General features: G+C 36.9%; 1 pseudogene; it reads right to left on the reverse strand.

Moving 5' to 3' along the window:
• Positions 1 to 255: 255 nt before the first annotated feature.
• LOC720656 (C-terminal-binding protein 2 pseudogene) lies at positions 256 to 2928 on the reverse strand (annotated as a pseudogene).
• Between the last annotated feature and the right edge of the window lie 13364 nt (positions 2929 to 16292).

Raw genomic sequence — 16292 nt, forward strand, 5'->3', positions numbered from 1 at the left:
AAATCTAATAGGGTTTGTTAAAATCAACCATATCTAATACATCTGAAGTGTTCTCGTGTAAAATATCATGTGAAGAAAAGGCTTTATTAATGTCTAAAAAAAGTTGGTTTGTTCATAGACAATCTGATGAGTTACCATAAAAAGTCTTTCCCGAGAAATAAGGAAATGCAACATTATTCTTCTTGAACCTTTTAGCTCAAGACTTTCCACTCAGTAAAATAGCAGAGGATCTGAAACTGAGAAAGTATATCTGAGTACAAACAGCTTGTGAAACGTAATACTTTTTTTTTTTTTTCACATAATCAGAAGATTTTACTGAACTTACAACCAACTTGCCGGCTCAGAATACAGTTCGGGTGTGAGATACTTCTCTGTACAGAAGCCTTTAGTGTCTTCAGTCCTATGCGCGCAGGTGTCTACCACAGGCAAACCGTTCTCTCCCCATTTTGTAGTCATGTGATCTTCCTCTTAGCAAAAAGAGGTAACCAGCCTCTGTAGACAGATGGGGATTTCCTCTTAGTGTTTTTTATTTTGGTGTTTGAACTCTTGACGCAACATTCTAGAGCAGGGTGTTCAGGACCTGATGTGGCCAAAGGGCTGATAAAGGAAAAAGCTCTATTTATTCTTGGTGGTTAAGATGAAAGACTTAAGACACAGTGACAGAAGTAGGTCATCAATAAATCACATCCTATTCTTTCAGCGCTTCCGTAAGCAGACGACATCCAGGTTTTAGCTCTTGTAGTTTTAACACTGCAACATCAATAATGCATATATGTCCAGAATCAGTTAAAAAGACCGTCAGATTCATTTTCTCCGAGTTCATCAATTTTTCACTGTCTCTTGGCCCCAAGTGTATCTGAATGATTACCTTCAAGCATTCTCTGCTATTGCTCGTTGGGGTGCTCTCGATTGTCCCCATGTTTTGTGGGCTGGTTGGGAGAGGGAGCTTGGGAAGGATGCAGCACTGTGGGGAGGTTGTGAGTCACTGGGATGCCTCCAGGGATGATCCCTTCCAAGGCTGCAGGAAGTTCTCCTGGAGCCACGCCCACGATGCCTGGCGGATATCTGTATGTGGCACCATTGAGCTCGGGATGAATTGCTTGCTGGCCTATTACTGACCAAGGCACTGATGTGACAAAGAATTCCTTGTTCACACAGTTTCTTAAGCTTTCTGGGATGCGACCTATGATGGTTCGGCGGATCTCGGTGGCAGCCGCCTCTGCTGGCTGTACCTACCAGGTCGCGTGAGGAGTGCAGATGAGATTCTGCGCATCCTTCAACGAACCCTGAGCAAAGCTAAAGGGCTCCAACTGGTGCACGTCAAGAGCTGCCTTCTTATCTTGCCATCATTGAGGGCCTGTGCCAAGGCTTTCTCGTCCACCAGGCCACCACGGGCTGCGTTCACAAGGAATGCTCCCTACCTCATCTGGTTTATAGTCAGTCATTGATAAGGTGGTGGTTTTGTTTGTTGAGCTTGCAGTGCAAGGAGACGCAGTCACTCTGACACAGCAAATCCTGCAGGGTGTAGACGCCCAGGGACCGCTCTATCCCATCCTGCAATAAGGGTCATACAATATGATGCTGAATCCAAAGGCCTTGGCTCGAACTGCAACCGCCTGCCCTGTGCTACCAAAGCCGATGAGGCCCCAGCGTCTCTCCACCGATGCGAGCCCCTCCCGAGGCCCCCTCTCGGATCTGCTCCACGCTGTAACACACGTGCCTTCCGGCCGTGCCTGGTACAGCCACGTGTTCCTCCCGTACAGACTGAGGATGTGGCAGATGGTTGAGTTGGGTGTCTCTTCCACAACCGCCGAGGGCATGTTGCACACAGCAATCCCGAGCTCGCCCGCAGCCTTGATTTGTCCACGTTGTCATAGTCACTGCCTGTCCGCACAGTCACTCTCAGGGCCTTGAACTTCTCCAGGTCCTCCCTGGTGCAGGTGATGGTGTGGTACCTCATGGCATCCACGGCTTCATGTAAAACCATCTCGTGGATCTCCTGCGTGGAGTGCGCATCACAGAAGGCCATGGTGGCCAGGTCCTTTGGGATGGGCATCTCCACGGTGCAGTCGCGCAGTCTAGCAGCGACACCCAGGGCGGGGATGGAGTGCAGGGGGCCGTTCATGACCTGGGGGCGGATACATTCACAGATTCGGTGCACTCGCTCTCTCTTAACTTTCTACTTATCCACACTGGCCATTCTTTATGGAACTTTGCAACTCAGATCAAAAGGCAAGGCAGTCCTCTAAGAACTTGGGGAACTCGCAGGAGTCTGCGCGCATGATGCCACTATGAACCCAATATAAACCTGTCCACAAACTCTGTAGGTCACACGATGGGCTGTACGTCTTTTTAAGCAAATATGGCTTCATTCATTCAAAACCATTTAAGGTGATGAAACCCGTTTGCTTGCAACTGGGCCACCATTGCTCATTCAATCAACGAACCTCACTGCCACCCCAGGTATGGAGCGCCCGGAGTCCGCGATGGCCAGGGATAGAGGGGGCTCTGGCCCGGTGCTGCCAGGTCCCAGCCCCTGCTCCAAGCCATTGGCTCCAGGCTGGGGGCCCACCCCGGTGTCCCGTGTGGTCTCGCAGCTCCTCCCCTGCTGGGGCCCCGCTGACCAGAGGGGCGCCAGAGACCCCGCTGGCATGAGGGGACGTCCGGCTGGACCCCCGCCACCCTGGCTCCGAGCTGGCCGGTCCAGCACCATGTTTTTTACTTTCTTCTAATTTTCTTTTCTTCTTGAGAAAATTATGGTAAAATACTTTTAAAAATTACTGGCATTCTTTTTTTTTTCTCTCTGAATTTTATTATAATATAAAAAATCATAGCCGGGCACGGTGTGATGCCTGTAATCCCAGCACTTTGGGACGTCGAGGCGGGAGGATCACTAGAGGTCGGAGTTCGAGACCAGCCCGACCAACATGGAGAAACCTTGTCTCTACTACAAAATACAAAATTAGCCAGGCGCGGTGGCGGGCGCTTTAATCCCAGCTACTCAGGAGGCTGAGGCAGAAGAATCGCTTGAAACCGGGAGGCAGAGTTTGCAGTGAGCCGAGATGGTGCCATTGCACTCCAGCCTGGGCAAAAAGAGCAAAACTCCGTCTCAAATAAATAAATAAATAAATAACTTTAAATATATTTAGAATCTGTATTTGAGGCACCTTTTCATTGCAAGGGTTAACTTGTACTTCTGTGGTTTTTATGGATCATATTTCTAGAGGTTTGTTTTAGTTATTCAGATTATCTGGGAAATAATTTGGTAAGAGGATTTCAATTTCTTAAAATTAAATATTAATATAAATTTAATATTAAACTTACGTCAGCAACATAGAAGTCATATATTTTTGGAGGTCAAAAATTTCATACAAGTATTTCTTTTATCAATGCACGATATTAAATTGTTACAAGTTTTTTTCTTTTTAAAAATTTTATTTATATAATCTTAAGGGGTACATGGTCAGTTTTTTTTTTCTTTTCTTCTTCTTCCTTTTTTTTTTTGAGACGGAGACTTGCTCAGTCGCCCGGGTTGGAGTGCGGTGGTGCGATCTGGGTTCACTGCAAGCTCCGCCTCCCGGGTTCATGCCATTCTCCTGGCTCAGCCTCCCGAATAGCTGGGACTACAGGCGCCTGCCACCACGCCTGGCTAATTTTTTTGTATTTTTAGTAGAAACGGGGTTTCACCATGTTAGCCAGAATGGTCTCGATCTCCTGACCTCGTGATCCGCCCATCTAGGCCTCCCAAAGTGCTGGGATTACAGGCGTGAGCCACCGCGCCTGGCCACATGGTCAGTTTTGTTACATGGATATATTGTATAGTGGTAAAGTCTTGGCTTTTAGTGTAACTATCACCAAATAATGTTCTGTTAGGTAATCTCAGAAAACCTCACACCACTTCTTCAGCTCTTCCAGACAAGCTTTTCCCTTACAGCTGAGTCCTGGTCTAGGAAAAGTTATTAACTCTTTGGTTGTTTTGCTTGTTCATGGAGAGGGACAGAAAACTCAACCCCAAGTTTAACCATTGAATGGAATTCTAGAGAGAAGGGGCTGTTACCAGTTTCTTATTCTTTCTCTGAACTGAAATAGATCAATCTCTTGTTGCTTCTTTTAAGTAGCAGGCTTTATGTTTTCTCAATTTAGTTGATGCCATCCGTAGACTATGGAGAAATAAAATAAGCTCTTTAACTAAAATATAAGTCGTTTACATTAGATCTTTAAGTATCATTAAAATGATTTTTGCTTATATAGTCAGCCCTCTGTATCTGCAAAACATCCTCAGATTCAACCAACCATGGATGGAAGACCTTTTTTTTTCAATGAAAAAACAACAACAAAAACATTAAAAAACAACATAGTATAACAACTATTTATGTAACATTTACATTGTTTTAGGTATCATAAGTACTCTTGAGCTTAAAGTATGCAAAAGAATGTATATACGTTACATGCAAATACAACACCGTTTTATATAAGGAACTTGAGCAACCTCAGATTTTGTTGTTCATTGGTGTCCTGGAATCCATCCTCCTCACATACTGAGGAATGATTGCATTCTGTAGTTCGAAATTACATGTTCCATTTTGCTTAGGGAGAGATATGATTAAAACAGATTCAGCAATTTTTATTCAGGAATGAATACAGATGTTCCTTGATATGGTTTGGCTACGTCCACACCCACATCTCATCTTGAATTGTAGTTCCCATACTCCCTGCCTGTCTTGGGAGAGATCTGGCGGGAGGTAATTGAGTCACCAGGGCCGTTACTCCCATGCTGCTGTTCTCAGGATGGTGTATTAGTTCTCACGATATCTGATGGTTTTATAAGGGGCTTTTCTCCCTTTCGATCGCCACTTCTCCTTGCTGCCACTGTGTGAGGAAGTACGTGTTTGCTTCCCCTTCCACAATGATTGTAAGTTTCCTGAGGCCTCCCCCACTGTGATGAACTGTGAATCAATTAAACCTCTTTCCTTTATAAATTATCCAGTCTCAGTTATGTCTTTATTAGCAGCATGAGAATGAACTAATACATTCCTCTACTTACGATGGGGTTGTATCCCAATAAATCCATGGTAAATTGAAAATATCATAATTGGAAAACACATTTAACACACTCAGCATACGGAACATCACAGCGCTGCCTAGTCTACCTTAAAAGTGCTCGGAGTGCTTATATTAGCCTATAATTGGGCAAAATCACCTGGCAACACAGTACCCAGCAGAGTATTGATTATTGACCCTCCTGAGTGTGGGGCTGACTGGGAGCTGTGGCTTTGTTGCCCAACATTGAACAAAGGATGGCATTGCATATCGCTAGCACAGCAAAAGAACAAAATTCAAAATTTGAAGTTTGTTTTTTTCTGAATTTGTATGATTTTTGTGTTATCATAGGGTCAAAAAAGTATAAGCAGAAACTTTGTAAGTCAGAGATCATCTGTAATTACTTCTCTAGACATTAGATGGCTTTCTTCAACAGCATGTATTTTGAATCTAAAACCTATATCCAAATTTCATAGATCATAGTGTTAATATATTTATTGCTCAGACAACAACCTCTTTTGGTCATTTGGATACTTTACTTAAGCTTAAAGTACATATTTAATCTTTCACCAGTTGTTGTGGTAGAACAGAATGTTGTATCCAATAATTGTGTACTATGGTGACTTCTCTTGATCTAAATATGTACATTCTTTGAAAATGTTTACTTATATGTTATATTATTGCATTCACATTTTAATTCTTCATTTATATTTTTTATGTTAAACTACTTGAATTTGCATTTATCTACAAAATTATAATATGGAAGGAGCTGTTCATTGAAATATCCATTAAAGTTTCAGTCTATGTAATTTGATTTTTATATTTAATTTTCACAACATAATATTTACTAAAATAGTGAAGACACACGCACACATACATGTATATGTATTTATAAAACTAAATTTATTGTCTCTAGAAAGTAGCCAATTCCTTGATGGCTATTCCAGGGATAGAACTCAATGAGGTCAGGCTTTTCTATTTACCTTTATTGGCATATAGAGCAATGATTCAACTTTAAGTGCATTTTTGAATCACTAGCGATACTTTAGAAAATAATATTGTGATCACACTGTTAAAAATTCTGACTTAATTTGTCTTTGGGGAGTCCATGCATTTGTGCTTTTAAAAATTGCCCTGGAAAAAAACACTAGATTTGACCAATATACAAGTATCAAGACCCAGAGTTAAAGAAGTACCAACAGAAAAACAAGGTCAGAACACCCAAAGCACTGAACCTCAGCCAAGTAATCTTTGTCTAATTGAGTACAGCAGAAAACTGCTAAATGATTGAGGAGAATGTCATAAAAACCTTGGCACCATAATGTGCTGAAGGTAATCAAAGTCATTATATTTTAAAATTCTGGTTTTGCTTCCTAATTATACACCCACTTAAAACCTTGGAATTCAGTATATTACATGACTTCTTTAGGGCCATATCCAATTAATGAAAGAACCACAATTTGCCTCTGATTACATGTAATTATGCTGTAAATGTAGTTTATGTACTGTATGTTTTTTGTATTAAACTATCATGCATTCTCTACCATTTATCTTCTTTACCATGAACAGGAGATGAGAAATGTCACCTGTTGTATAAAGAAATGCAGAGAATAACTATTCTCTACAATTGTAAATTTTAGCATCCTATATTATTATCAAAACCTTGAAGCATTACCTTTGTATAACTGAGCACATTATATTCATGGATATAGTAGGCATCACTATACTCCTGTTATTACCAGAAATAGAATAAAACACCATCCCCAACCCAGAAGCAATTATTGTCTAGTGAGATGCAGATAGCCAAGTATATCATTTCAATGCAATGTATTCAGTACTATCAGTGAACATACGTGAATTATATTTTTGATGGTCATGTTATTGGCACTAGTTACAAAGTGAAATTCTAGAAATAGTCTCTGCCACTGTAGAGTGGAATACAAGAAATCTATATATTAAAAGAGGAATTATGATTTGGGAAGAAATTCTTATGAGTGATCTAAACCAGTAGTGGGAATATATATGTAAAGACAGGAGTCATAGCTCAGATGACTGTTTCCAAAAGCCAATTGAGCAAGAACTTTCTCTTCTGCTTTAGGTAAACAAAACTATCAAACTGGCAATAATTGTGTACTGAGCATCACGGTAGCTTCTCAGTGAAGAACATAGTAGGAATTTTTGTAACCTGAAGAAACAATAGCCTAGGAGGATCACTGGATCAAGGTCTAGCTGTTCACTAGGGTTTACTACCCTAACACTTGATGAGATGGTTAGAAAGACAACTTAATTTAAAGGAGCACTCAAATGGAGCCTTTTGGAGCAACATGTTGCACTGCCATTTTCTGTTACGTACATCACATTACAAAATAAGTAATTGTGTTTCTTAAAAGCCATGCTTAATAGTTTCTGTCTTTCCACATTTTTGTTGTCATGGAAACAAGCATAGAAGGCTCAATGGTTGACCAGTCATTTGAAATTAAGGAAAGAAGCACTAATATGAGCTTGTCTGTTTTCCCTTCCCTGAGAAGAGTCAGTCAGAAGTCCATGAAATCAGATCCTATTAACACTAACTTCTCCCAGATTTTTGTAACTCAGTTATTTTCGTACTTCAAGATCTTCTGCCAAAACAGATGTGAAATTTTCCATGTGGCTCTTGTTTGTAAAATATAGGACCCTTTTCATCATATCTGTAAAATCACTTTTTCTCTTACTCTCTCTCCTTCATTTATGTCTAATGAGCAGCTTCATTTATTGCTTTCCATATATTTTATCATTAATGATTCTACTGTGATGGAATATCTATACATCAATAGATCATTGTAAATTTCATGTTCAGCATTGTAAGTAATTACAAACAGCTATGCCTTGAACACAATGGCAGCAGCATCTAAACCCCATTCTTGGAGAACTTCCTGGAGAAATCCATCATGCATTTTTGGATTCTAACATGTTAGTCATCTTGGAGTTTCTGCCTATGGTACATGGTAAACTTAAAGTCTGTTTATGTTATAAGCCACGACAATGAAAACATATGGTGTAATAACTATAACAACTGTATTTGCCTCTAATTTGATATTGGGGTCTCTGTCTCTGGAGAGAGACTATGAACTCTATCCCTGCCTTGACGGGGCTCCAGGAATTTGGTCATGGATGCTTCCAGTATGCCTTTCACTGGATACTTATTATCCAGGCAGGTGGCCCAATGCCTATGTGTCTGACCTGTGACCAGGTGCTCCTCTCAAAGGAAACTTGTATATACTGGGAGGGGTCTTCCTGGGTTTTGTCTGATCTATGTCCAGTTTATTCCTACCAAAATAGCCACTCTCCAGGAAAGCCCTAACCAGGACAGGAGTTAGGTTCTCTTTATGTCAGTCAGGTGAGACACGGAAGAGGCAGCTCAACAAAACACTTAAAACAACAGAAGCTGCTTATTATTTACAGTTCCCAGAAAGTAAAGAACAGCATAACTCGTAGGACCAATGGGGCGCAGGGAGGGCCATCAGGGACATGCCTGCTGAACCACCAGCTGGAAAGAGAGAGAGAAAGAGTGAGGGTCCTGTGGGCTAAAGCCTTTATTGGGGTCCTGGGCATTACCCAAGCAGGTTTCCCTCAGGGACTTCCAATTGGTGGGTTTACAACAAGCAGGCATGAGTTCTCTGGAGTAATGTTGTGACTGAGACGTGGTCACTGTGGCATATCTGTGCAACCCTCACTGAGCATGGGGGTCAGTGAGGTTGAATCTTGCTGTCCCATATGGAGGTGGTCACCAGGAGGCAGTTGTGTAAGGCGGATATCTGTATCAGTCACATTGAAGAACTGGGAGGTGGTGGAGAACTAGAAATTGTCAAGAGTGGAGAAGACCTGCTTCTGGCATGAGAAAGTGAAACTTACATTTAAAATCGATGCTGAGGCCATATAAAATTACAGAAATTCACTATAAGCCTGGCGAATTCCCACATTTCAGTAACATAGCAGCAGGATGATATATTTGAAATACTTACTGGTATATGTTATTTTGTAAATTTTGGTGTCTCTAGTTAACCCTCTAACCATTGAATTAAGTCATTATATTACTTCAGAGAGAGGGCAAGTGCAACCTAGGACAAAGTAGTCACTACTATGAATTTTCCAAAGTGCTTTTTATTTAAATTTAAAAATTAATGAAATTTTCTTTGTGGAGTACAGTTCTATGGGCTTTGACACAGACATAGCGTAATGTATCTGTCACCCCAATCCTGATACAGAATAGTTCCATCATCCCCCAAATTCCTTCAGGCTGCTCCTTTAGATACAACCATTTACCCTCAACCCCTAGCCCTGGGGAATCCACTTATCTGATACCTGTCCCTATAACTTTGCCTTTTCCAGAATGTCATATAATGTAATCAGACGGTATATAATTGTTCACATCTAATTATTTCACTTAGTAAAATGCATTTGAGAGTCACCCATGTTGTTCCAGGAATCAGCAGTCTGTCCTACTGAGAGTATACAATGGCATATGTACCACAATTTGATTATCCTTTTACTGGTTGAAGAATATTTGGATTGTTTCCAGGTTTTCTGTGATAAGAAATAAAGCTATGATAAACTAACATTTGTGTGCAGGATTTATATAAACATAGCTCCTTATTCCAATTAGCTAAATATCAAAAATGGGATTTCTGGGTCACATAGTAAGTATATGCTTAACTTTATAAGAAAAGGTCAAACTGCTTTCCAATAGAGCTTCACTATTTTGCACTCCCACCAGCAACATGTGAGAGTTACAATCGCTCTGTGTTCTTGTCAGTTCTTAGTATTGCCAATTTATTTTTCATTCTACTAACTATGCAGTGAAATCTCATTGTAATTTTAATATGTTTTCAGCTAATTAATAAACATGTTGAGCATATTTTCATACTTTTATTGCTATCCATATGTCTTCTTTGATGAATCTGTTAAAAATAAGCATACTTGCATACTCTTATTCCTATCCATATGTCATCTTGGATGAATCAGTCAAAATCTTTTGCTTATTTTTAAACATCAGGTTGCTTATTTTCTTCTTGTTGAGTTTTGAAAGTTCTTACGTAATCTGTAAACGAGTTTTTGTCAAAAACAGTATTTGCAAAATATTTTCTCCAGTAAGTGACTTGTCTTCTCATTTTCTGATGGTGTTTTCTTACTTTTATCTTTTTTTTTTTTCTAACAGTGTTTTCACAGAGTTGAAGTTTTTAATTTTTTTGAAGCCTAAATCTGGGGGAGAGTCTATTAAGAATTTTTTTTGTCTGACCTACAGTCTTTTGTCTAGATTTTCTTCTAAAAGTTTTATAATTCTTTATTTTTCACTTAGATTTATGACCCATTTGAGTTCATTTTTGCACACGTTGTGAGATATGGATCAACATCTCTTTTTGGGCACCTCTTATTTCTCAATTAATTTATCTTTGAATCTGTCAAAAGTTAATTTACTATACTTGTGTAGGTTTATTTTTAGACTGTATATTCTTCTCCAGTGATATAAGCGCCTATCCTTTTGAAAGTATCCTTTTGCCTTGGTTACTGTAGCTTTATGGGAAGTCTTGCAATGGGATACCATGAATTCAGTCAAAGTACTTTCAGTTGGCAGTAATTATACAATTCAAAGAAGTCTGGCGTACTCAAGGTATAGAATTGATAGTATGGACCAAAAAGTCTGAAATAAAGTTAGGTCGTGTTATAAAAAAGGGCAGAAACAAACTTCTTCTGGGCCAGGGGATGGGCTGTAAAAGGCATTGAAAATGAGTAAAGCTCAGACACAGAAGAATCGACCAATACCTTATTTACCACAAACTAGGATAAAACTGAAGGTAGAATGGTGAATGGAGAGAACAGAAAAATCCCAACTGGCCTGGTGGAAGGCCCAAAAAAACAAAGCTGCTGCATATTTTGTTGTGTTTTAAATCTTGGTTTTAAAACCAGCACCCCTAGTGTGGTGTGGGGAAAGCAGCTGAGACTTACGAAGAGGTCTGTGGAAGAGGTGAATGACGCAAGGACACAGCATGAGGAGTTCTCCAATAATTGGAGGCACATTCAAGTGAAGGCATTCACATTACGTGCCAATGCAAAACAGAGCGGTTCTGGTTATGCAGAATGAGCAGAGCCTAAATTATTTGCTTTCCACCGCCCCCCAAAGCAGTGTGATTAAATATTATTTCTACCTCTAATGGGATTACCCTCAGAATAAATATGAAAAGAACGAAAATGGATGTAGAATCCTAGGATAATTAGTTTTTACTTGGAAGAGGCAAAAGTACTTTACATTTTTAAGCTTACATTATTTGCTAATGTAAAAAATAAGATACCAAAGAAAATTAAAATATAAGAATGTTAAATGAATTACATCGTGCAACACAAGTTTCTGACTATGAAATTTCATACTTAATAAAATATGTCTAGATTAGTCTATGATAATTGATAATAGGAAAGGAGATGGCAGTGGTTAACATGGAATATGTCCGAATATGTCTTTTTTTTTTTTTTTTTTTGAGACAAGTTTCCTCTGTCACCCAGGCTGGAGTTCCGTGGTGCAATCATAGCTCATTGTAACCTCAAATTTCTGGGCTCAAGTAATCCTTCTGCCTCAGCATCTCCAGTGGCTGAGACTGCAGGCATGCACACCCACACCCAGTTTTTTTTGTTGTTGTTGTTGTTTTTTGTTTTTTTAACTATTGTTACTTTTTGTAGAGACAGGATATCATTATGTTGCTCAGGTTGGTCTCAAACTCCTGGCCTCAAGCAGTCCTCCTGCTTAGTTCAATTTTGTAGTTAGCTAAAATGGCAGTACAGAAAAAAGACCAAGTACTTAAAAGTATGTAAAAAAGACTAAACAAATAAAACAGAGCAGTTTACCATGCCTATATGTGAACACTAGCATACAGATTTCCTATTACAAAAATGTTATCTTTTATAGAGTAATTAAGAAGTGGGTTTCCTGGATCATGTTGAACTTTATAAAAAATTGCCAAACCATTTTACAGTGGCTGGACGATTTTAAATTCCCAAGCAAAGCATGAGCGTTCCCATTGCTTTATATCTTTTCTGACACTTGGAATTTTTAGTCCTTTTTTATTTCAGTTCTAATATGTGTAAGGTGGTATCCCATAATGGCTTTAATCTGATTTTACCTAATGGCCTTTTTAAATTTTTTTCAAGAACTAGAGAAGACTGAACATTTTTATTTGTGGAATATTGGGAACAACAGAAGGTTCTTGAGCAGATAATAGGATATAGCATATACATCGATGTCAAGACAAGTTTCAATTTATGCTTTCTTCAGCTCCCATTACAAACAGTCTCTTTAGTTAAAGTTTGCTGACACATCCCAGAATTTGGCATAATCCTTTCCTGTCTTGGCTCAAATCAAAATAATCTGTGAAGGTTTTAAGTGACGGAGCTGCTGGGATCAGTGCAGGATCTACTGACATGGGTTCTCCAGGACTTTGCCATGCTTGATGTTTTTGCAACGACTCCCATTGCAGAGACAGGATTGGGAACAGTAGCTAGAATATGAACTTTGTTTCATAAGAAAATGTTTAAAGATTTTTTTCTTAAATAACAGTTGTGTTGCAGTATAATTTACTGTTATAACACTCATCTTTTTAAAGTGCACAATTATTGGTTTCTAGTGTATTCAAAAAGCTGTGCAATCATCATCTTTATCTAATTTTACAGCACTTTCTTCATTACCAAAAGAAACTGTACTTATTAGCAGTCATTCCCCATTCTCCCCTAGCCCCAAGCACCTGAATACACTAATGCTCTTCCTGTATTTATGGATTTGCCTATTCTGGACACTTCGAAATCATATAAGATGTGAACTTTTGTGCTTGGCTTTTATCACTTGGCGTACTGCTTTCAAGGTTTATATGTGTTGTAACATGTATCAATACTCCTTTCTATTCCTTTCTATTGCCAAGTATGATCCACATTACTATACCACATTTTGCTTATTCATTCATCAGTTGATGGAAATTTGATTTTTTCCCACTGTTTGACTATTATGAATAATGATGGTATAAACATTCATGTCCATGTTTTTATGTGGACATAAGTTTTATTTTGGAAGTGGAATAACTGAGAGTGAGTTTCTGAGTCATATGGCAATTCTATGTTTAACATTTTGATGAAATGCCAACTGATTTTCAAAGTCACTGCACCATTTTATTTCTCTGCCCCAAATATAGGAGGGTTCCAGTTTCTTCTACATTCTCATAAACACTTGATACTGTTTGTCTTTTTTGTTTTAATTATCCGAATGCGTGTGAAGTGATATCTCATTGTGGTTTTGATTTGCATTTCCTTAACGGTAATGATATTGATTATCTTTTCCTGTGCTTATCTTGTGTATCTTCTTTGGAGAAATGTTTGGTCAAATGACTTTCAAATCCTTGTCAAATTTTACCGAAAAATCGTAGCTGGGATTTTGATAGGAACTCTGTTGTGTCTGTAGATTAATTTGGAGAGTACAGAATTTTCAAGAAATTTGTCTTCTGATAACGAACATGGATTTATTTCTGTTTCCTTAGGTCTTTAATTTCTTTCAGTGATGTCTTGCAGTTTATTGTGTGCTTGTTTGAACTTCTTTTGTTAAATTTATTGCAATTAATTTTATTGTTTTTGGTGCTATTGTAAATAGATTCTTAATTTCACTTTCAGACCGCTAACTACGAGTGTTTAGAAATTAAATTGATTTTTGTATTTTGATTTTGTATTGCTTTTAAATACTTTTAAATCTTTAGTCTTTATTTGAACAAGTATTTCCTTCAGTAGGTCTGAATTCCAAGCTTCTGTTTGAACTAAGATAATATTATACAGAGAATTATGAGATTAACAATAAATAATTAGTTCTTTTGACTATGATGTCTGCAATACTTTGACACAGAGTTTTCCTGTGCCAATTTTAGATTACCTAAGTATGTAACACATGTACTGTTCCAAAGAAGGAGAAACAGCTTAAATTTCTATGATTTTTATAGTAAGTTCTAAATGTAACAAGTAATAACATTTAGTCAGGTCCCTTAAAGCTACTCTTACTTAGACATGATCACATTTATTTGTGTGCATTTTTGTAAGGATGTGTAAATGTGTGAATCGATCAATAAGTAATATAACTTCTCTTGGTCCCTGCTATATTCTAGGTCCTAGCCTGAGTCCTTCTTTGCTCAATGAGGAGTCTAAAGACCTTCCATGGCTTTGGAGTTATAGGGTGAAAGGTAAGCATAAAATCAAAAGCAGAATGATGCAAAATTGTGCCTCTTTTATGAGGGAGAAAATCACAGAACTATTAGTCATTTTGGAAATCAATAAAAAGTATAGGCCACATTTAATAAAGCTATAAAATATCCTTCCATAATTGGCATTTTCACATATTTTCATCTTATTTCTTGGTAGCATTTAACTGTTCAATACAGAGTTATTGTAACAAAAATTCAGCACTGTTGAACTGTCACAGTAAATCATCTGTTGAAAGGAAAATTTAATTTATAACACAGTTACTGAATGTACTTGTTGTAATTATGCAATAATCCATAGGATTTTGAAAGACTGAATAATGTTGATTTTCAAACTTATCCATAAATCACTGAAGTGGAGTGCATGTGCTACAGTTAACGATGTTGAATGATGTTATAGCACTTTTAATTATGTCAATTATTCCCTGAGATGTGTGATCTGGGCAAAGATAATTAACATAAAGTCTGCACTATGTCCCCCCAGCTCTTGACTAAGCAAAGGATAATTTGGATACAGCTTCACTTCCATTTCTATTTAGCTCTAAATGATTTGAGGGATGAGAATAAGAGAACTGAGACTTGGAACTACTGAGTGTACTATCTGTGAAAGATTGAATGTGTCATAAAATGCTACCAAGGCACAGCAGTGGTAATATGGCCCCAAACAGAATTTCAGGGTTGCCAGGAGAGAATCTCGAAGCTAACAGTTCAATTACTGTTTGTATTGTGAGCTCTCTGCTGCAGATGATTTGGTCTGCCTGGGAACACAGGACCCAGCTCAGCAAATGTAACATCCATTGTTTTGATCCAAATGTATTTCTTGCTGTCCCCATAAACCTTCCAGTCTCTCATAGATTTCTCCAAATATCTCTTTATATTGGTAAATACAGGGAGTAGGATGCACAAAAAAATGACCTTTATTTTTACTATTAGAAAGGTAGACGCTGAGTTTACAGGATATGTTAATGCAGGTAGGCAACTTGACTCTGAATCAAAAATAATTCATGGCTAAAATTCTTCTAAAATTTCTTTACTTGACAAAAATATGTCCCTTCCTCCTAGATTAATATCACATTTGCTGATAAACTCTGGTCATTTTATCACAGAAGTGACATTCTTTGCACTTTAGAAACAAAATTATAGAACCTAGAACCAAAGTATAATTTTAAAATGTCTATTTTTTTAGTTTTGTTGAAACATGTTTCAAGTGACAAATTCATAATCTCTGTATTTTACAATATATTATATGTAAAGCATATGTTGTTTATATTATATAACATAAATATGTAATATATAACATAATCTAATATATAATTATATATAATTATGTAGATATATGATCAAATAGATATATTGTATATATCATATATAGTATAGATATTAATTATGTATTATGTTTACATAATCAACATATAATTACATATAGATATATATGTATATATTATAGATACATTGTATATTATATAATATATAGATATATAATATATATATGATTTACATATAACTATAAAAATATAATTTTTATATTGTATATTTATGTAATAATTATACAATATCTAATAAATATATATTATATATTATTCACTATATATAAATGTAAATAAATTTAAATATATAAAATGTGTATTATGTATAATTATGTTTTATATATAATTATAGTATAAATTACATATAATATATACTATACCATACACAGTATAATGTATATGCTATTATAATGTATAATAGAGTACATATGTATATATACTCTCTATATATTATATATTATATAATATATAAAATAGGTATTTTATATAAATTTTATTTTATAAAAATTTATATAAAATACCTATTTTATATAATATATATATAAATAAAATATATGTTTATAATTATAAAATACATTATATGTATTTTTAATTAGTTATTATATATGTTTTATTATAATATAAATATATTTATTATATATAACATATATATCTAATATTACATATATATCATAAAATATATATAATGTAT

Source organism: Macaca mulatta, chromosome 18, assembly GCF_049350105.2.
Source record: "Macaca mulatta isolate MMU2019108-1 chromosome 18, T2T-MMU8v2.0, whole genome shotgun sequence".
Taxonomy (NCBI): Eukaryota; Metazoa; Chordata; class Mammalia; order Primates; family Cercopithecidae; genus Macaca; species Macaca mulatta.